General features: G+C 38.3%; 1 protein-coding gene across 25 annotated transcripts in view; it reads left to right on the forward strand.

The window, feature by feature from the left end:
* The window catches only part of LOC109038096 (calcitonin gene-related peptide type 1 receptor), a 506,731-nt gene that overhangs the window by 182,257 nt on the left and 302,637 nt on the right, over positions 1-21,837 (forward strand). For 24 of the 25 annotated variants that reach the window (XR_011899882.1, XR_011899881.1, XR_011899861.1 and 21 more), the window contains one exon: positions 16,118-16,384. The exons of the other annotated variant lie outside the window; for it this stretch is intronic. The gene's annotated coding sequence lies outside the window, so the exon portion shown is untranslated. The remainder of the gene's footprint in view (positions 1-16,117; positions 16,385-21,837) is intronic. 25 annotated transcript variants of the gene reach the window in all.

The raw sequence follows: 21,837 nt of genomic DNA on the forward strand, positions 1-21,837 counted from the left end.
GAACGCTAAGGATCCCAGATGGGGCTCCAGGATAACGAATCCAAAAGGAAAATCTCTCCTGGAAGCAGCAAATTTATCTGATAGTTACTTTATATCACCCGGTAAACCAACCAACTATCCGTATGATCCAAATCACAAACCTGATATTATTGATTTTTTCTTATATAAAAATTTAAATTTGTTAGACAAAATTTCCTGTGATATACTACCACCCCCATTAAGCGGTCACGCAAAAATTATTTTATCTATTTTTACAAACCCAATTCTAATAAATCGCCCCCCTTCTATTTGCTCGAAAAGAACAAATTGGGAAAAATTTAGAAAAGATCTAGAAAAATTAGTGGATAATAGCGTTCCAGTCTCCTCTCCAGCGGATATAGATAGAGAGACTGAGCTGTTAGTGGAACAAATTAAAAAATGTGCAATTGCTAATACGCCTATTGCAGTTAATAACACCCGCCCCTATAAAATTCCTAAAGAACTTTTAAATTTAATTAGAAGAAAAAGAAAAGCTCACAGAAAGGCAGTTAACTCAGGAATTCCAGAGGATAAAAGTCACTTCAACCGCCTTAATAAAATAGTTAAAAAACGAACCCAAGAATTCCTTAACTTTAAATTTCAAAATTTTGTAGAATCTTTATCACCTTCAGCTGACAAAAATTATTCCTTGTGGGCAGCTACAAAATATCTAAAAAAACCCAAACAACTAAAATTTCCAATCAAAAGAGTAGATGGTTCATGGGCAAACTCGGACGCTGAAAAAGCGGAGATTTTGGCGGAACATTTTGAAAAGGCATTTAAACCCCATAGCGACATAAAATCAAATACATCTTCAGAATCTGATGAAACTTTCTCTGACAGCTCAGTCTCGAATACGCACTCACAGGGGGAGATATCAACATTGAAACCCCGAAAAAAGGTCAAGAAAATCCCTCCAGTAAAGATAAAGACCATTTCTCCCTCTGAACTTTTGAAGGAAATTAAAGGGAAAATCAAGGTTAAAAAAGCCCCTGGCTTTGACAAAATTTCCGGATTAATTTTGAAAAATTTGCCAAAAAAAGCCCTTATGAAGTTGGTCTCTATTTTTATTGCAGTTATTCGATGTAAATTTATTCCATCACAGTGGAAAATAGCAGAAATTTTTGTGTTATTAAAACCTGATAAACCTCCAGCCGAAGCAGCCTCATACAGACCAATCTCTCTACTTCCCGTGATTGGCAAGCTTTTTGAAAGGCTGTACATTAAAAGACTAAACGAAATAGTAAAGACAAAAATTTAATCATAGACGCCCAATTTGGCTTTAGGGCGCAACACTCCACTGTTGACCAGCTTCATAGGGTCACTAAATTCATTGAAGATACCCTTGAAAAAGGGGAATACTGTGTAGCGGTTTTTCTTGACGTAGCGGAGGCTTTTGATCGTGTTTGGCACGAGCGTCTCGTTGAAAAGCTGTATAAAATGCTCCCCTGCAACCATGTGGAGCTCCTCTCCTCTTTTCTGTCAGGAAGACAGTTCAGAGTTCGATATGAAAATTCAGTCTCAAGCTTCAGACGGATTGAGGCGGGAGTTCCACAGGGTTCCTGTCTTTCTCCTCTTCTCTACTCTCTCTTTACTACAGACATCCCACAGTCTGGGAGGGGGGGGAAAGTTGGGCATTTACGCAGACGACACTCTCGTGTTATCATCGTCCAGAAGTTACAGGGAGGCACGACAAAATGCACAAATTCATTTAAATAAAATTAATCGTTGGACGGAAAAAGATAAAACGAAATTAAACGCGTCTAAGTCGGTTAAAGTTGTATTCACAAACAGACCGTTTGTTCACATCCCCCTTCTTTTAGGGGAAACTGAAATTCCCAACGATAAAATAGCTAAATATCTCGGCCTCCATCTGGATTCCAGGCTCAGGTGGGGTACCCACATTAAGAAAAAAGTCGCTCAACTGCGACTAAAATTCTCCAATATGCAGTGGCTCTTGGGTCGCAAATCTCGGCTTTCACTTCAACTAAAGCTGCTTCTCTACAAGTCAATGTTGAGGCCGGTTTGGAGTTATGGTTGCCAATTGTGGGGTTGTGCAGCCAAGTCAAATTTGGATAAGATTGAAATCATGCAAATGAAGATTCTCAGAAGTATTGTTAAAGCTCGTTGGTATGAGAGGAACGCAGATATTCGCGCTGACCTCAATATTGACTCTGTAGAGGATTACATCACCAAGATGTACTCTGCGTATGAATTGAGATTGCATCGGCACCCCAACCAAGAAGCGTTTGCGCTCTTGGAATGGGACCGGTGCAGTCGCAGGTTGAAAAGACGTAAGCCCTATGAGCTTGGAATTCAGGGCTTTTCTAAATTCTTTTTTTTTTTTTTTTTTTTTCTGCTGGTTTAATGGCTTCCCAATCGGAAATTTGACCTTGGTACAAGCTTAGTATGACATTTTTTCACATTTGAATAGAGTTGCCAAGCTTACCTTGCTAATGTTCCCACAATGTTAGCAGGACATTTATTTTACCTCTGGGACAAGCTTGAGCCCAAAGATTGTGCCAAGGTTAGGTTTGTAAGACTGCTCCAAGCCTATCCTGACAATATTGCCACAATATTGGTGGGACATTATTTTACTTCCGAGACAAACTTGGATATTCAATATTGTGACAACGTTATGTTAATAATATTGCTCCAAGCTTGTTCAGCGGATGTTGTGATCATGATGTTGCCATAGACTTGATGTTAAAATATTGCCATAGTACTGGCAGGATATTTATTTTACCTCTGAGACAAGCTTGGTTTTCCAACCTTTCCTCTGAGGCAAGGTAGGCGATAGAACGCCGTATTACCTGCCGTCCTCGCGGAAGAAATTTCACAACGTCGCAATGCCTAATGTAGGCATACGGAACATTGGAGTGCCGAGGAACCTTCCTAGGTCAGCTACTTTCTTGGATGCTTACACTGGTTCTGGTTGAAGTATTCAACTTGGAAACCACTTGTAACGGGCACTGCCCAGGCGAAACGAGAACCAGCCCCATTGACGGGGCGGCCGCGCGCGGACCGTTGCCAAAAAGCTCCATTTGATCCTTTGGCCTAAGAATATCGGTAAGATGGGTTAGACGCCTATGGATCATGTGCCTATTACGTCAAAAAGCGAAAGGTCGCAGTTTTTGCCCTTTAATTTGCCCTTAAAGGGACCGCAACGGCAGATCCGCGGCGAGCGCGCCCTGGTGGCGGAAATAGCAAACGCGGTCGAATTGTGCTCGCCGCGCACAATATTGTGTTAATCTTATGACAATATTAGAAACAGAAGCCTAAAATGTTTATTTTCTTAATCTTGTGACAATGTTAAAGTGCGAATATTACCACAATGTTGGAAAAATAATGTTAGCATAATATCAATCCAGCAGTTTTAGATATCCAATATTGTGTCAATATTATGACAATATTACGAACAGAAGCCTGTTATGTTTGTTGTTCTAACGTTAATTGAATGTTAACATAATAACAATACCGCAGTATCACAGAGATAACATCGTCTCGATATTATTTTAGCAATTTTGTTTTCCTAATATTGTGTCAATATTGTGTCAATATTATAAGCAGAAGCCTATGTTCAGTATTTTTTTTAATAATGTGCCAATGTTAAAACTAACATATTACTGCAATATTGAAAACATAACTCTACGACAGTATTAGTTTACCAATATTGTATAACCAATATTGTGACAATTGTGACAATCTTGGAATCACCGAGCACCACCTGACCTTGGATTTCTAATGTTGCTAATATTGGTGCAATATTAAAATACTAAGGTTATATATCCAGTATTGATGGTATATTGTACCAAGATTCTCAGGCCAACCTTACTGTTGAAATATGCTCACAATCTCGCTAAGGTTGCCACAATATTATTCCGATCTGCCCAAGGTCAAATTTCCGATTGGGTTCGTGTCTATAGCACCTTCAGCCAACTTTAGACAATGTTTAGTGTCCGTAGACATCAGGCTCCATGCTCCAGGCTTTTCTAATTTTCAGGGATTAGGGCCGAGGAGAATCTGTTTCAGCAGATCTACTCGTCAATTCCGTGAAAATTAGACGCCACCACCGGGATTCGAACCCGGGACCTATTGACCTAGAGTCAGACGCGCTGACCACTAGGCCAACCTGGCCGGCTTCTAAATTCTTCCCTTAAAGCAAGTGTGCCTCCCCGCATCTTCGGACGGATCAGGGGTTCCTTGGTCTTTGACCAGTGACGGTTGTCCACAGTCTTCACAATAAAATCAAAAGACTTTTTATGATTCAACAAAAAGACATTTTTATTTCGGAAATAATCATGTACTTATTATCTCCTCAATATCTGAGGCTGTACTTATTTTTACCTAACATGGTTAAAATACATTTGTATTTTTGTTTTGTTATGTAAAATTTAAATGTATATAGTATTAAGTTATCACTTTAAGTTATATTTAGCTTAAAAAGACAATATAATTTGTCTGTAAGCATTTTCTTTGTACTAAATTGGTTTATTGTACGAATAAAAAAAAAAATTAAAGGCGTAGGTACTGATTTACAATCTGACATGTTAAATTTTTCAAGAAGTCTAAGAATATAGGTTTTCTGATTGACAATGATTTCTTTGGAATTTTTGTCTTGTTTTACATTCATTCCTAAGAACAATTTCACTGGACCTAGATCTTTGACGTTATAGTTGTTTGCAATTTCTTTTTTGAAGTGAGTAAAAGTTTGATCAGATTTATTAAGGACAAGAAAGTCATCAACATAGACACCAATAATAATGGTTGACGATTCACTGATTTTGAAGTAAACGCAAGATTGGTGAGCAGATTTTAGGAATCCTAAGTTTGTTAAAGTGTCATCAACGTGGACATAGAATTGCTTAGCTGCTTGTTTAAGGCCATAGATGGCTCTATTGAGTAGGCACATACTTTGTCTTCTTGACCTTTAACTATAAAGCCCTCCGGTTGCTGCATACAGGGTGTCCCAAAAGTCCCTTCCACCCCCTCTAAAATTTTACCTAATTAATATTTTGAAACGAAACTTTGGGGATGTTCATCGATCAATGTAAGCTACTTTTGAGGCCCCCCAAAATTTTTGGGGCCCCCCGTGGGGAGGGGCTGCGGACCCCAACTTTTTTTTTTTCAAATGGCAACCCCTATCTTGTGATACCTCATTCGAAAGAGCATAACAAATTAAGAATTTTGGCGCAAACCGCAGATCAATATCTTAATTTTTGACCGAGTTATGATAGGTCAAAGGTCAAATTTGACCTATTTTCAAAAAATCATAACTCCGGTTCAAATTATCGTAATGAAAAACAAGCAGTGAACTCCAACACAATGTGTTGATAAGGCGCGTCATTAACTCACACATATCAACCCCTTTAGTTTTCATTTACAGAGATTTCAAAATAGGCAAGTGGCACAACAATTCCAACTTGTAAATAACCTAATAAATATTGATTTCTATAAAAAAAAAAAAAGTGGCACAACAAGAGAATTCATACGATCCAACTCTTCAACGACGCACTTTGACGAGACCTTGTATTGTGAATGTAGAAAGCCATTCGAACGAGTTTAAGTTTTTTGATCTGCTCCCAGCAATATCTTATCAGATTCTTAAAGAAAAGTGCTACGGAATAATTTAAGCGAAGAAAGGAAAAATTCTGTCGAATCCCTGAAAGATACAGTCGATTTGAAGGTCTTTTTGGGGCTAAAATATCCAAATCACCGGTACCTATTATAAATCCCGATATATTATTGAAAAGAAATTGACTCGATATAAATGCAATTGCATTAAAAAATATGTCTTGATTTTGTTATTTTAAACGTACTTCCATGCAAAGAAGTTCAACCATGTCCATGCTTTATTCATTCATGAATTGAAAGTAAGCAATCTAAATCCCGAAAATCTACCGATTTGCCGTAAAAAATTGCAGAAACTTGATATACCAGGTCGATGCACTCACTCGTTGAATTTACCAACCAATTTCGTGGGTGCAAATATATAAAAATCAATATGCTAAGGTGAGGTTGGGTAACTGGGCAGGAGTTCGGAGAAAAATGTTAAAATTTCAACTTCATGATTTTTTTCCCATCATTATATTGACAGTGGAGGCTACTTTTAAATTTTTTTTAGTAAGTACAACACTTTGTCTAAATGTAGGAAGAGTCAAAAGTCGAATTTCATCTTTCAATTTTTTCCCACAAATTTTCAAAAATTTTCCGTTTTTTTCACCCAGTTACCCAACGTCGTGGGGTAACTGGACTACCCCCCCCCTTAATTTTTGAGGGGGGCATTATTTTTAATTCTTATTGGCCAGAAGGTGATGCCCTGCTCATGAAGGTTTAAAAAAATGTCATTTGAATGTATATAAACATGTTTAAGTGGTTAAGAATGATGTCGTAACAGTTAGCGGCAAAAAAACCCTCAAATCTGAGAATTGAATAACGGTAAAAAAAAATTGTTTCCTTGTAGATAAATGCTTAGAACTTTCTGTATTACTTCTTATAAAGTAGTATTGTATACCAGGACACTGTTTGGCCATTTTTAGTGAGATTAAGCATGATACATTTTTAAAAAATGAAAAAAAATTAAGCCGCAAGGCTGATCTGGGGTAGAGTCAGGCGCCAAAAAGTTCCCTTAATTTTTAAGGGGGGCATTATTTGTAATTCTCATTGGCCAGAAAAGAATGTCCTTCTCATGAGGGTTTCAGAGAATTTCATTTGAATTTATATAACCATGTTTAAGTCGTTAAAAGTGATGTCGTAACAGTTAGCGGCAAAAATGTAATTAAGTAATGCTTGAGTTATGCTATAATTGACTTAAGTTAGAAGTTTAGTGTGCTGGAAACCCTGATTATTGGTCTTTGGCACTTAAAAGTCCACAATAGTCAATTAGTTTTGACATTTTCAGAAGTAAACAAACACCGAAGCACAGCAACCTTGCAATGGGTAACTGGGCAGGTGCCACCACTGCCACCTGCCCAGTTACCTTGGGGTGGGTGCCCAGTTACCCCACAAAGGGAAAATTCTCAAGGTAACTGGGCATCAACCCTTTGCAGCCAGTATTTTCATCCAATTACGTTGTAATTACTCACGCATTACACAAATACATCATACATGTAGAAGAATTGTCAAAGTTGAATAAAATACTTGCTGGGAGTGAGATATGAGGCTCTTTTCGGGACCACCTCCGGCGTTGTTTTGAGAAAAAAGCTGTCCAATTTTCGGCACTTCACCATTCACCGTAAAAAAATTTTTTGAGGTTATGTTTACATGTTCTAGATGGTTTACGTCATAATGAAGGTATGCCAACAGTGAAAACAATTTTTGCACTAATCTGGTAGAAATACAGAGGGTACTGCCCAGTTACCCCACCGCCCAGTTACCCAACCTCACCTTATAGTCATTTTGGGTGCATTTATTTTTCATGAAACAATAATAATTTCAATCCCGAAAAACCATCAATTTTCCGTATAAAATCGAAAAAATCGAGATGTGTCGACTCCCTGACGTGAAAATTAGATTCTACGTGTAAAAATACTTACACATGGATATGCTGAACAGAAACCATGTGTGAACACAGGATACATCGCCCCAGATACTTTTAAAGCGCCTTTACTTTCCAGAATCTTGACGGAATTTTTTTTTTGGCTTAAACGACTCAAGAGACACTGTAGTTAAAAAATATTTAGAATTTTCGATTTTGACACAAAAAAAAAAATGTTCGTTCAGGCACACCCTGTATTGTATGGAGTATAGCGCTGGTATTCAATCCTTGCCTTCAGATCAAAATTCTTACAATGAAGCCCCTTGCAAGAGGCGAATTTTTTGTAATTTCTCCCAATTTTTTCTCAGTTATATAGTTGAATTGCTTGCCAAATTCTGAGGTCAATTATATTTAATTGTAATTTATACATTTCTTTTTCCCCCTTCATTTTATGTTTTGTATGGAGAAGTTTCGTTGATTTCTTCGGATTTAGAATACTGTAACTTCTCTTCTATTCGGCCGATTTTTATGCATGAGACCTCTTTCAATTCGTCTTTGAATGGAGAGTAAGGAAAAAATTGCTAAGTACTCGCGAAACAATTTTTTCGAAAATTTGATGGATCCCAGCGTGACGGTGAAATGGGTAATCGAGTGAAAGTAATTAGGTCTGACTGTGGCGAGGGCCGCGAGGGTCGCCTTTTGTTCTTCAGCTGGGAAGCGACGCGGCGAACCGAGCCAGGACCGGGACACTACCTGGGTTTTGTGCCTGCCTGTGCACTGTTTTGGCCTGATAGGGGAGTGAATTTCTGTATGGGCCACGGTTAGCACATGGGCTAATGAGTCTCGAGGCTCATCACAGATTGCACTTACCACTATCCTGCTGGCCCTGGCTATCAGAGCAAGGAGTACCAAATTTTGAAAAGGATAACAGGGGTATGGAGATCTGTCAACGCAAAGTTTTAAACAAAACGAAGAAGTGAAATTCTCATTCAACGAGTGCCGACCTGATCAGCCATCCTCGAATCAGTTCGCTTGCTTCTGCTTATATATGCATATTTTAAATCAGCGCGTCGCATTCTAAGGTTTTTTTTAAGAAAAACCAAGTAACGTAGACTCTTGGTATTCATTACACATAAACTAGCGAGCCCCAGAATGAGAAACAACTTTAAATCATAATTATTGACGGATAAATAAACTTTTTACACGCTTTGGAAAATCTCAGAAGTTCGCGGTAGTCACTTTTCGGTAAGGAACTAAGGGACTCGGTTATTGTATCGAGTGGGGGGTCGAAACGATCGCAAAGGCGGTATACTACGTATACGCGCCAAAATAAAACGGGAAAATTTACCACATTGTAAGCACTTTTAAGGAAAAATCACAGAAATTACTTCAAACTAATTTTAAGGGGGGTTTCGGACCCCCAAATACGCCAATTCAAGGTCATTCAATTTTCCCGCGAAATAAGCCAATTTCCCCCAGATTTGCCTCCACATTAGTTCAGTAAGGTCAAAATCAGTTCAACATTACGTTGGCAAGTCCCCAAATTTCGGGAAAAGTTAAAAAAAAAAAATTTAAACGGTCAAATTTATAATCACCTTTAATTTCGTTTTTTTTAACTTTTCCCGAAATTTGGGGACTTGCCAACGTAATGTTGAACTGATTTTGACCTTACTGAACTAATGTGGAGGCAAATCTGGGGGAAATTGGCTTATTTCGCGGGAAAATTGAATGACCTTGAATTGACGTATTTGGGGGTCCGAAACCCCCCTTAAAATTAGTTTGAAGTAATTTCTGTGATTTTTCCTTAAAAGTGCTTACAATGCGGTAAATTTTCCCGTTTTATTTTTTTCATTACGATAATTTGAACCGGAGTTATGATTTTTTGAAAATAGGTCAAATTTGACCTTTGACCTATCATAACTCGGTCAAAAATTAAGATATTGATCTGCGGTTTGCGCCAAAATTCTTAATTTTTTATGCTCTTTCGAATGAGGTATCACAAGATAGGGGTTGGCATTTGAAAAAAAAAAAAGTTGGGGTCCGCAGCCCCTCCCCACGGGGGGCCCCGAAAATTTTGGGGGGCCTCAAAAGTAGCTTACATTGATCGATGAACATCCCCAAAGTTTCGTTTCAAAATATTAATTAGGTAAAATTTTAGAGGGGGTGGAAGGGACTTTTGGGACACCCTGTATAAATACATTCGTCTAAGCTACTAGAGAGAAATGCATTACTGACATCGAAATGATTGATATCTAGCTTGAGTTCAGCTGCTAATGCAAATAAATAGCGAACTGTGGAATGTCTGACAACCGGGGAGTAAATATCAGAATAATCTAAGCCTTCAATCTGATCATAACCTTTGGCAGAAAGCCTTGCTTTGTACCGCTCAATGTTATTGGCAGAGTCCCTTTTAATTTTGAAGACCCATTTGCATTTAATCGGTTTTCTATCTAAGAGACGATTGACAAGGGTCCATGCTTGATTTCTTAAGAAAGAATCAAATTCATCTTTTACGGCCATTTCCCACTTATTACTATCTTTACCAGAAAGAACCTCCTTGAGAGTTTTTGGCTCTTTATCAACCTCACCTACAGAATTACAATTAGTGAAATACAAATGATAGTCAGCAAATTTAGCTGGAAGTTTTCGATTTCTTTGTGGATGCCATGGTTCATCAGAGAAAATATTAGCAATGCCAAAGTCACTGTCACTGTCACTTTCAGAGTCTCCTGCAGACTGACTATGAGGTGCCGGAGTTTGAGGCGGTAGGTCATGGATCTGAGGTTTAGAAGGTGATGATTCGATGAGTGGAAAGGACGCCAACTGCTTTTTAACATTTACAATTTGTGAAGACGTACACGGTGCTGAGTCTTGGGATTGCCTACCGATGGAGGCTTCATCAAAGATAACGTCCCGTGACTTGATAATTTTCAGCGGTTTGGAGGGATTGATAAGGCGATAGCCTTTGGTGTTCTCACAGTAACCGACAAAAATACACTTTTGACTTTTAGGATCCAACTTAGTACGAAGTTGCTTAGGGACATGTGCTTAAGCGACACAACCGAACACTTTTAAATGAGACAAGTCTACTTTTTGGCCAGTCCATGCTTCTTCTGGAGTTTTATCTATCACTGAACGATGAGGACTGCGATTTTTTAAGTAAACCGCTGTGTTAGCAGCTTCGGCCCAATATGGTTTAGGGAGGTTAGCTTCTTGTAACAAACAACGCGTTTTTTCGACAATCGATCGATTAGTTCGTTCTGCCATACCGTTTTGTTCCGGAGTGTACGGCACAGTTAGTTGGTGACGTATACCATTTGTGGACAAGAATTCGATCATCTCGGAACTAAGATATTCACCACCATTGTCCGACCGTAATATTTTAATTTTTGAACCGGTTTCATTTTCAACCAACGCTTTGAAACTTTTAAACACATCTAAGACGTCGCTCTTTTGTTGTAAAAAATAAGCAAAAATTTTACGAGAAAGGTCATCAACAAAGATGAGCATATAGCGTTTACCGCTTAACGAATTGACACTCATCGGACCGTTTAAGTCACTATGCACGATTTGTAGCAATTCTGTGGCACGCGTTGCCTTACACTTTTTAAATGGTTTCCTGCACTGCTTTCCTTCAATACATGGAACACATGGATCAGCACTTGGTTTGAAAAAGTTGACACCAGTGGCTAAGCCATTGCGTAGTAAGTCCATACCGATTCTAGGAAGATGTCCCAGGCAACGATGCCAGATTTGAGCACTGACAGTAGCTGAGGAATTAAGGGCACTTGCATTGGTTACAGCACACGCTGAAGCATTGTGAATTGCGGAGTTGCTTTCATCGGGAACAGCTTGAACTTTCGCATTGAGACGATAGAGGCCATCCACTTCAAGGGCAGTCGCTTGTAGATCACCATCAAAAGCAAAGGAGTCTGCTCGATAGAGTTCGCATTTGCCTTTTGAGAACATGACAACGAAACCTTTATCTACTATCCTTTTCACTGATAGGAGATTTGCAGAAAGTCCAGGCACAAAATTTACGTCTGAGAAGCAGTTGAGTTTGCTGTCGTTTAAAGAGACGCAAACTCTGCCTTTGCCTTCAACAGGCATACGGTAACCGTTAGCTACAGAAACACTGGTGTCATGGCATTTGCTGAAGTCGCTGATGTATGACCTATTGTTTGTCATATGCAGGGTGGCTCCAGAGTCAATGAACCAATCAGATGTGGAAACATTTGCGCACAAAAATGTCAAAAGTGAGTAGCTGGTATCTTTAGGAGAGTGATCTTTCTCATCACTAGCGGCATTGGTTACAGCTTTTAGTTTAGGGCACTGAGGTCTAATATGTCCTACTTCATGGCAGTGATGGCACTTTACAGACTTCTTAGACTTAGGACGTTTAGTAAAGAGCGCAGATTCGGTTACTCCATGACGCTCAGGTTCATTGATCAGCTTAGATTTCACCAGATCACTAGCAATTTTAGATCCGGAGTTCTCTAAGGCCATGATTAATGGATTGTACTCAGAGGGCAGACCATTTAGCATGATTACGGCTAAAAATTCATCATCTAAAGGATATTTAATGGCAGATAACCTCTGAGACGTTCCAAGTACTTCTGTAATATAAGCTTCCATGGAGTCAAAATTTTCTCTTTTAAGGGAACACAACTTACGTAGGAGTGTCAAACGACCACTAAGGCCACTGTCCTCAAAGGCTTTAGCCAAGTTTTGCCAGGCTTCCTTTGCAGAAGTAGAATCACGAACGTGTGAATAGACACTCGGGTTCACAGAGAGGCCTATTTTGGACCATGCTTTCTGATCATTTCTTTTGCGATCAGCTTCACTGGTTGAATCGCTATCAGGATATCCATCGATGCACGACCACAAATTTTCATGGATGAGGAGCATTTTCATTGCGAATTTCCAATTTGCATAATTTTCGCGGCCCGTTAGTTTCTCAATCGTGAGCGAGTTCGAATTCAAGTGAGCGGCCATCTTCTGATGTAGACCGAGCGAGGTGCGACAAACTGAACGCGTATCACGAACACGAACTAACACTTACGAACTGTTAGAGGCGAAAAAAATGAACTCCGAAACTTCTTATAAGGCCCATAACCTGTTGGAGGATGTCTAAATCAAGACAACACTAAATGAAGTTTAAGAAATATTTTATTCCGGCATAGAATATGGATGAAACTGATTGACAAAAATACACACGCAAGGCGCATAGAGAGAGAACAGGATAGAGTAGGCAACATCGAGTAACAAGAGGGTGAGAGTGCTTACGTACTGACAATACAGATTGTGCAGTAGGATTATTACTACCTTCCAACACCAACCACCACCTAATGTAACAGTTGAAATTTATATTTTTAATTATTGTATATTCTAATTCCTAGTGTTTTTTGACCTGTGCCATAGCTCTAATAATGGGGCTCTCATGTACGTAAGTTATAATAAAATAAAATAAAATAAAATAAAATAAAATAAAATAAAGTAAAATAAAATAAGTAGGCTATTCAGAATTCGCCGACTCACATGAGTAGAATTTCTTACTTATATGAGTAGAAATCCTACTCATATCACTAGAATATTCTACTCATAAGAGTAGAAAAGTTCAACTCATATGAATTCATTTTTTTTCATTTTTCCGAAGTGTTGTTTTTGACCAGGAGTCACCGACATACCACTTAAATTTGAAAAATAAGAACATTTTGTTCTTATACTTTTTTTGATGCGGTGAATAGTTTCTGAGATATCGGGCACGGTAGATTCAACGCTGAACTCATGTGAGTTGAAATCTCTAGTCATATGAGTTGGAATCGCTCCCAGGTAGCAAGGTCTGCTATAAAATAATTTTTATTATATCTTCGAAATAACAGTTTTATTGCTATTAAATGAGAATTTTAATTCCTATTAATATATTATAAAAAAACAATTTATATCGGTTGAAAAGATCGATTAAAGTACTCCCCAGTTACAACAGTTTCAGGCGCTATATTCCTATTTTATGAAGTTAAAAATAACAGTTTAAAATAATTTAATGACATAAATCAACAATGATTAAAGTAGTGAAAAACAAATTTCATTTGGAAAATTTACTGGTGTAAAGCGACACTTGTCTTAAAATAAAAATAAAAAATTTAAATGTTGAATACGAGTTTTGAATTATTCTTGTAAAGTATTAAAAAAAACTTAAAATATCCATAGAAAAACTAATTTCTAATAATAGAACGACTCGTAAAATTGTAGTTTTATTGAAAATTAACAGTGTCAATATATGAAATTTTATTCGTTTTTAATATTTTGTTAAACTGTTATTTTTTGGTTTTAAAAGATCAATTATAGAACTCCCCAGTTTCAGGCCTCATATTTCTATTTTGAACACCGATGACGGTGAGCACCGATACTTCCTCTAAGGAGGAGCAACAAAGACTATGCAGCAGGGATGTGACTACACTCGACACACCACACTACAATCAACGCTATAGATAGGCCCATGCCCTGTCTAGGCACAGTTAACCACAGGGGGGTCATCAAAAATGTGAGAAGAAAATCCACTCATATGCACCGAACAAAGCAAACATAGAAGCCGTCGATAAAAAAACGTATGTCGTAGAATATAAATAATATATTTTATGTTTTCACTACACACAAAGGTTAGACAGGCACCATAAACGACCCATCCAAAAACAAAATGAATCGGAGCTCTCTATCGGAAATAAAAGGAAACACCCCGATTACAATAAAACAATCGGAAATTAAAATCGGTATTTAAAAAAATAATGTAATACTAATTTATATTTCACAACTGTTTAAAATAAAATGTTTTGCAGAAAAACTGCAATAAATCAGATATTTAAACTGTCATTTTATCACTATCACTTGTATCTTTTTATCGATTTAAATTATATTTTCCTTGTTAGTGATAAATAGTTATCAAAGTTTTTTATAAGGATTCTTTTTCGACAAAAATTAAAGCTACACCGGTTTTCAGGAAACAATGATTTAAAAATAGTTTCTCACCAATATTGTTTAATAAATAATGTAATAATAATTAATATTTCATGGTTATTTATAAGAATGTGTTTTGCAAAAATATGGCAACAAATGAGATATTTAAATTTGTTTTTTATTGTCTTTTTTTTATCTTTTTATTGATTTAGATTAAATTTTTCTCATTAGTACAGTATAATACTTTATGTTTTGTAAAATAGCTTTTTTAAAACAAAATGGTCTACTTCTGTGTTTTATGAAATCAACTTTTAAAAAAAATAAATTAGAATAATTTTTTTAACTTTTTTTAGTTATTAAAATGTTAATCTACTTTCCTTTCTTTAAAAAAGTTTTGTTAAGTAAGTGATTTTGATTGAGAATTTTAAACCGTCGTTTTATTTCAAATCTAAGTATGTTTTTATTGCAATAATAGTTTCCTTTTCGATCGGTGTATAACACTAGTTAAATTTGTGTTATATTTTCAGAAAACATGACTAAATTATAAATTTTCCACTGGTATTTTTTAAGTATGTAAGAAAAATTTTTCAGTGATTATAGTCGCAAAGGACTTCTCTTTTCCGTTGGTTTTTCAACTGTTGTACTAGAGCAAATTTTTCGATGAAAAAGTGCACAAAAGTAACAGTGTAAAAACTGTTGTGAAATTGCAATTTTGAACTGTTACTATTGCTACCTGGGTAGTCATATGAGTCGGCGAAAAGTGAATAGAGAAACTCTGCTCATATGAGTTGAATTCTATTCATATAAGTTGAAATCCTATTCATATGAATTGAAATTCTATTTATATGACTGATTCATTTGTATTTTGTTTGATTTTATGACTCATTTGTACTCACCATTTTTAGCAGGGAAAGAAATTGAGAATTTCTGGGGCAAACACGTACAGCCACGTAAAAAAAATCAAATTCGGTTGAAAAAGCAGGCAAAACAAGACGTTTTGGCTCAGTTGCCTTCCGGAGGATCTGCAGAAACGACTAAAAAGGGTCTCTGGAGGTGCCTGCTATTGTCTCAGAATATTTTTGAGGAGCTTTCCAGGGTTGAAATACAGTATTTTTAAAGAAAACACGTAGGTACGAAAAAGATTCAAAATTCTTTCAAAAAGCAGGAAGAATCAACAAGTTTTGGTTTAATTGCCTTCTTAAGGGTTCATAGAAACTACCTAAGCACGTTTACGGTTGGGCAACTGAAATGAAGGTATCCCTCTACTCCTATTCAAGCATCCAAAATTCAGGAAATACTCAGTCGTGTTAGTTTCATTTTAGCCTTGGGGTAATATTTGCCCAAGGGGAAAAAAGGACCAATAAGAATTGATTACCTATTCCAGAGCTAGAGCTCACGTTTGGGAAAACTGGACCAATAAGAATCGAATACTGTAGCTGCAGAATTGAAAATCTGTTCCAATCATTCCGCTAAGAATGAGAAAACCAACGCGACTGCGCATTCAGTCAATTTTGGGTGGTCTGCATATAAGAGGAACATATATTTGCATCACTTATCTTGATCAAACGTAACCTCCAAAATTACAGATTTGTCCATACGTCGAACTGGACGTGCAGGAGAAAATGTCAAAAGTCTGATTTAAACGGAAAGCGCCTGATTATGTTACAGGATCAAGGAAGCATGCTGACAGAATGGCATTAGACAACAGGGGGCGTGAGTGCGACACCTTCGTCGCCGTCGCCTGGTGGAAAAGGAAATGACAGGCAGGATCGGAGTTGGATCCGCACGCGTGCCCTTCGCTTTGGCGCTCTGCATGCTCTTCACGCCCTGCAACTGGAGTCACGCAAAGCAACAAGTCACGCTCGCCCACGGTACCGTGTTCCTCGACTCTGCGGACGCCTTCAGCGTATTAGATATCACCACCGCCGAAACAAGGTGCGTGCTCCAACTTTTATTAGAACCGTTGGATGTCGACCATACACGTCAAAAGTACACCACACACAACAATACCTACCAAGAAATTCGGCGGCGGCTAAATTTCGAGATTTTTCTGACATTATCTTCCTTACGATTTTAAAAGCTCGTCTTGCTCAAGAGGTCGTAAGGGACATCATTTTAAAAAAATCTCAAAATTTAGCTGGCGCCAAGTTTTAATTGGTTATTGAGTGCTGTGTCCTTTCTCTGGTTCGCGAGCACACGGTAAAGAATTGCTCATTTTACGGATTCGTTCGTTTGACGGACGCCATTTTTTGTGTCAGAGCAACGTTGGATATATCGCAACGATTCATTCCATAATTTCAGTTCCTTGTAATTTTTTTCGAATTTAGAGATCACACTTCCATTGTCAGGGGACTGAAAAATTCATATACCAAATTTGAAAAAGAAATTCAACGTTATATTGGCGTGGTTTTTTTTTTAGAGGATTCGATACTAATATCGAAACTGTACCAAAAATGGCGTCCGTCGAATCACCTTAATGCTGGCTAGTCAAGTAGTTCTAAAATTTCGAGGTTATTTTGGCCTCAAGGCGGAATTAAAATTTAAAAAATATGCTAGAAGTGGCGATTGTAATCCAACGACAAATGGCTTTTAGGTGATAGAAATGAACGTAGAAATCAATTTTTCAAAGAAGAAAAAAATTAAAATTTTTGAGACCTCGTCAACTTTTACTGTTTTAAGTGAAATGAACTAGGAATTTTAAGGGCATAGTCACTGAGTTAGGCTGTTCGACTGCAGTGGCAGAGCGCCGATACATATCACATGTTCAACGACAAAAAATGAAACAATAAGTAAAATCCAACATGAATATGTTGGAAAAGCGTGCCAAATAACTGAAATATTGGACACATTACCTGCTATTTTCATGTCATTGCTATTTGTATCAATTGGTACTTTTTGCTAAATTTGGGAGAAAATATCGATCCATTAACGTTGAATGTAAATTAATTTTAAAGATTCCGTCCAATTATCTTGATTTTAAGCTGATATGCGGCATTTGCGCACGCGACCGCGATTTGCGGCGAACTGCCGTACATCAGCTTACGTAAAATCAAGATAATTGGACGGGGTAACGGTGCGATCGCTCCACGGTGCGTGGACTCCACGCACTCACCCCCTTCCAAAACTGATGCATCGGATCCACGGGTCGTGGAGCCCACGCACCAAATCAGAGAGAAGTGGTGTGTGGAGCCCACGCCCTGTGGATCGATTGCACCTGTGCATCGGCTCCACGGTGCATTCCCTCCACAGGCCCGTTCCCGAAAAAACTGAACCCGGTAATTCTCAAATTTTTCGCAGCGCGCCCTCGGACGATTTTCCACCTTGATTTGAACTGTCTGGAATACAGTAATGCAGTATTTTTAGTGGTGACCTCATCATATTGCCGAAGAAAGGTTTTATCGCCTTTCTCACCCCAGGAAAGTTACAAGGTTTTTGGCAAAATTCCCTTCCCCAAGTAGCAGTGATCGCGATAAATAGCGATTTTATCAGTTGGTTATCGAGATATTATCACATTAAAAATTGCGATTTATGGCGATTAAATCGCTACAAATTGCAATTTTGGGTTCGATTAAATCGAGATTAAATTGCCATTTATTGCGATTTTTATTTCGAAAATACCGCGATCTTAACGCGATAAGATCAAGGATAATCCTTCAGATGTTGATGATCCTGTCGATTTTATCGCCGATGAAACCGCAATATATAGCAATTTTTCCGTTGAGAAATGCTACTTGGGCCTTAGGTATGCGAATTCTTTTGTATTTGGGGGGGGGGGGGGGTCCATTACGCATGACCTTGTCTCCACGGTACGTTTCATGGGATTTGTCTCAGGGAAAAATCTCACTTCCGAAGTAGGGAAATATATGAAGTTAGTTGATACGAATCACAGTTCCACTTAAGAGTCATTGTGGAGTCCCAAGAACGACTTTAAAAAAGAAGAAGTTTATGTTGTGTTGTTTAACGAGAAAAAAAGCCCAGAAGTTTCATTCCTACGATTCGAACTTGGGACAAAACCCGTGAAACGTCCCGTGGAGACAAAGGCGTATGGATGTTCCAACACGGTGATCAAATGGATCGCAAGGGCAGGCACTGCCCTTCATCCCTTCAATACTTTTCATAGCGCGGACATTTGGAAAATGTTGATTGAGTATAGCAATTTTACATCGTCGTTACTGATCTAACTCTAAGATTAACGTGTAACGCATAAAGTACACCCGATGCGCGAAGCGCCTCAAAGGGTTGGACCTCAAAGCGGTCAGTGGGTGTACCCTCTGCTTTCAATAGATGAGAAAATTATGAAATAAAACTCTCTTGAACATTGCTTTAATATTTGCAGGAAACTTGTGGGCGAGGTGAAAGCAGTCAGTGGTCAACTCGTGTCTTTAACTTACTATGTGTAAATTGAAGGGTGGCATATTCCGAAACCGCTGCCAATGGGCCTGTTGCAAACTTTTGCTAGAGCAAAACTAAGAGTTGTTTCCTGCAGATAATGCCTCAAAAATCACGATGAGCGCATCGGCAAAGTCTGAAATGCACTCATAACTTCACAATCTGCGTAAGATTTTTGCGGTTTTTTGAGCTTCCCGCTTCGAAAACGATACTACGGTACAGGTGAACATTTTGTTAGAGGAGTCGTTCCATTGGCGACAATACTCATCATGGCCGACGCCAGTCCGCCAAAACACGTGTGATGGGACGAGATAACACCTGAACAGGATTAAACCATTTAACAATCGGCGTGTTTACGTTCATATTTTCCTCGCCCGCCTTAATTGACCTTGAACTCTCCTCGAATTACGCGAGGAACTGCGCAAGCGTCGGCCATGATGAATATTGCCGACGATGGAGCGACTCCTCTAACAAAATGTTCACCTGTGCAGTAGTATCGTTTTTGAAGCGGGAAGCTCAAAATAACGCAAATTTCTAACGCAGATTGTGAATTTATGAGTGCATTTCAGACTTTGCCGATGCGCTCATCGTGATTTTTGAGGCATTATCTATAGGAAACAACTTTTCATTCTGCTCTAGCAAAAGTTTGCAACAGGCCCATTGCGAGGCGGCTTGCGGCATCTTTGCATTAGCCTGATCACCGAAAAAAGTAACTGAATCGAACTCTCATACTATGCGTATATACAACACCCCTCTCGCAGCCCTCTCCCTCTCTCTCACCGCCACGCCGCGCCAAACCCTTAGCACATCACCGACTTTCTTCCGCACGATACGGTGGCAATTGGAAAATAAAGAAATATTCAAGGGTGAAAAACACGAATGGCAACACTGTAAGGGTTTTAACTGAATGGACGAAAAAGGGTCCGAACTGTTTATTGTTCTTGGCTAGCTGTCGTTCGCGACAAATTACAACTCCTCCGCGCCGCGGAATCTTTTTTGTTTCAGGTATAACCGCTGCGGCGCGGCGCGGCGGTGACATGAATTTTATTCCAGTCTACAAACGGTGTCCAAAAATAACTGAGACCAAGTTTGTAATTCGGAAACTAAGAAAGGTATTAAATGCAGTTCATACTATGAACCATCAAACCTCAAAATTTGAGCTCATTCGGTTGAAAACTCACCGAGTTATTCCAATTTTTTGGTGACAAGTTGCACGAGCAAATAGCCATACAGGATTTTCGAGTATATATATTTTTCATTTCACGAACTGTTCCTGAGCCGCGCTGCAGATTACTCGAAATTAATTACTCGAAAATCCTGTACCTACGGTTATTTGCTCGTGCAACTCGTCACCGAAAAATTGCAATAACTCAGTGAGTTTTCACCCGAATAAGCTCAAATTTTGAGGTTTAATGGCTAGGTACTAGTATGAACTACAGCCCCATACAAACCGCATTTTGACATCGATCATGGTTTCCGAATTATGTACAGATTTGATCTCAGTCGTTTTGGGATGTATAATCTTGCATTCTTGAATCTCTACAAAATTTGCAGGAGGCTCATGTAAAATCGAATTCAAAACTAAGTTATTTCAACATTAAAGCAATTACAAATTTAGCGATGTCACGTAATAGTGGATCCAATTATGCTGAGTATTATGTGATTTCCGTCTTTTTATATTCATGCGTGATTTCATGCAAGTTAGTGGCTCATTGCAAAGAGTCCAATGCCTCAAATTGCTGCTGCCATTTCCTCAGAGGCCCGCTCTAGAATAATCGTAGGGCGAGAATGAACTAGAAGGGAAGTGGATAGCTTCACAAAACTTACCTGTATTCAAATAGACAGTTTCGCAATTTCTTGGTGTGATTTTTTCTAAATGTTTTTCATAACTATTTTTGAAATGTTATTGGTTTAAATAGGTACCACCAGACTGATACCGCAAATTTTAGTCTTTCAAATATTCAGCAAGACGATATTAGCAAGGGCTCAGAGGGCCAATATTGTAGTATTGAGAACAGCATTTATTTTATAGTATACCACCTGACCTCACCTGACGGAACATAATTCTCAAGCATGTGAACCTTACAGTCCATGATGGGATGATAAGAAAGAAAAAGTTCAGTATGCCTTTCAAAGATTATTTGTAGAAAGTGCGTCTTTAAGCTAATTGCATACGGCCACATTTTACGTCCGGATAATCTCACGTGTAAGTAGTCTTAAGGCAGCAGCAATTTTAAAAGAGATATTCACCATAATCTGGAGCACAAATTGCGCTTGTAAAACGTTTAATGCCGTCCTCTTTCTAAAATCGTAGGGTATGAAATGGGTTTTTGCAAAAATCTCAAAAATATGAGCTCGCTGGCGCTGAGAAGTTTTTTTTTTTTTTTTTAAATATGCTCTGGGTTTTCCCTACACGTTTCTATAGGTATTGCCTTTCACACAGCATTCTTTAAAAAAATATGCATGACCTCTCACTGCAGTTGTTGCAATTTATTACTTATCAGTCACCACTCGCGCTTATCTTTTTTTATGCATTTCCTCGTAATAAAGTGTGTATCACCAAATTACGCCAACCCTGTGATCTCAAATGAGTTGGAGAGGGGTATTTTTTTCACCCCTGCACTGAAAAAAATTGACTGTTCGGTCATCAGAATTCCCATTATTAATACCCGGACGAGGATTCGGAGTCAACTGAGTCAAAAAGAAACATCCTTGTTGCGATCCGTGTGTTTCTGTCATTATTCAAAGAGCGTTCTGTCACTTTAAACAGATTATCAGTTGACTTAACAAGAATTTTCGTCCGGAAATCATCGAGTGGACAATTTTTCGCGGGGTATTTTGTCAAACACTACCTTCCTGCCCACGGAGCTATTCAAATAAAGGATGGATAAATTCCTCTACACAAAGTACTTACGGGTATGACCCGATTGATCCCAAACATTTTTCTAATATATAACTGACAAGTAGCGATCATTTTTTCAGGGCTTAAAGAATCAGAT

Source organism: Bemisia tabaci, chromosome 1, assembly GCF_918797505.1.
Source record: "Bemisia tabaci chromosome 1, PGI_BMITA_v3".
Lineage (NCBI taxonomy): Eukaryota > Metazoa > Arthropoda > Insecta > Hemiptera > Aleyrodidae > Bemisia > Bemisia tabaci.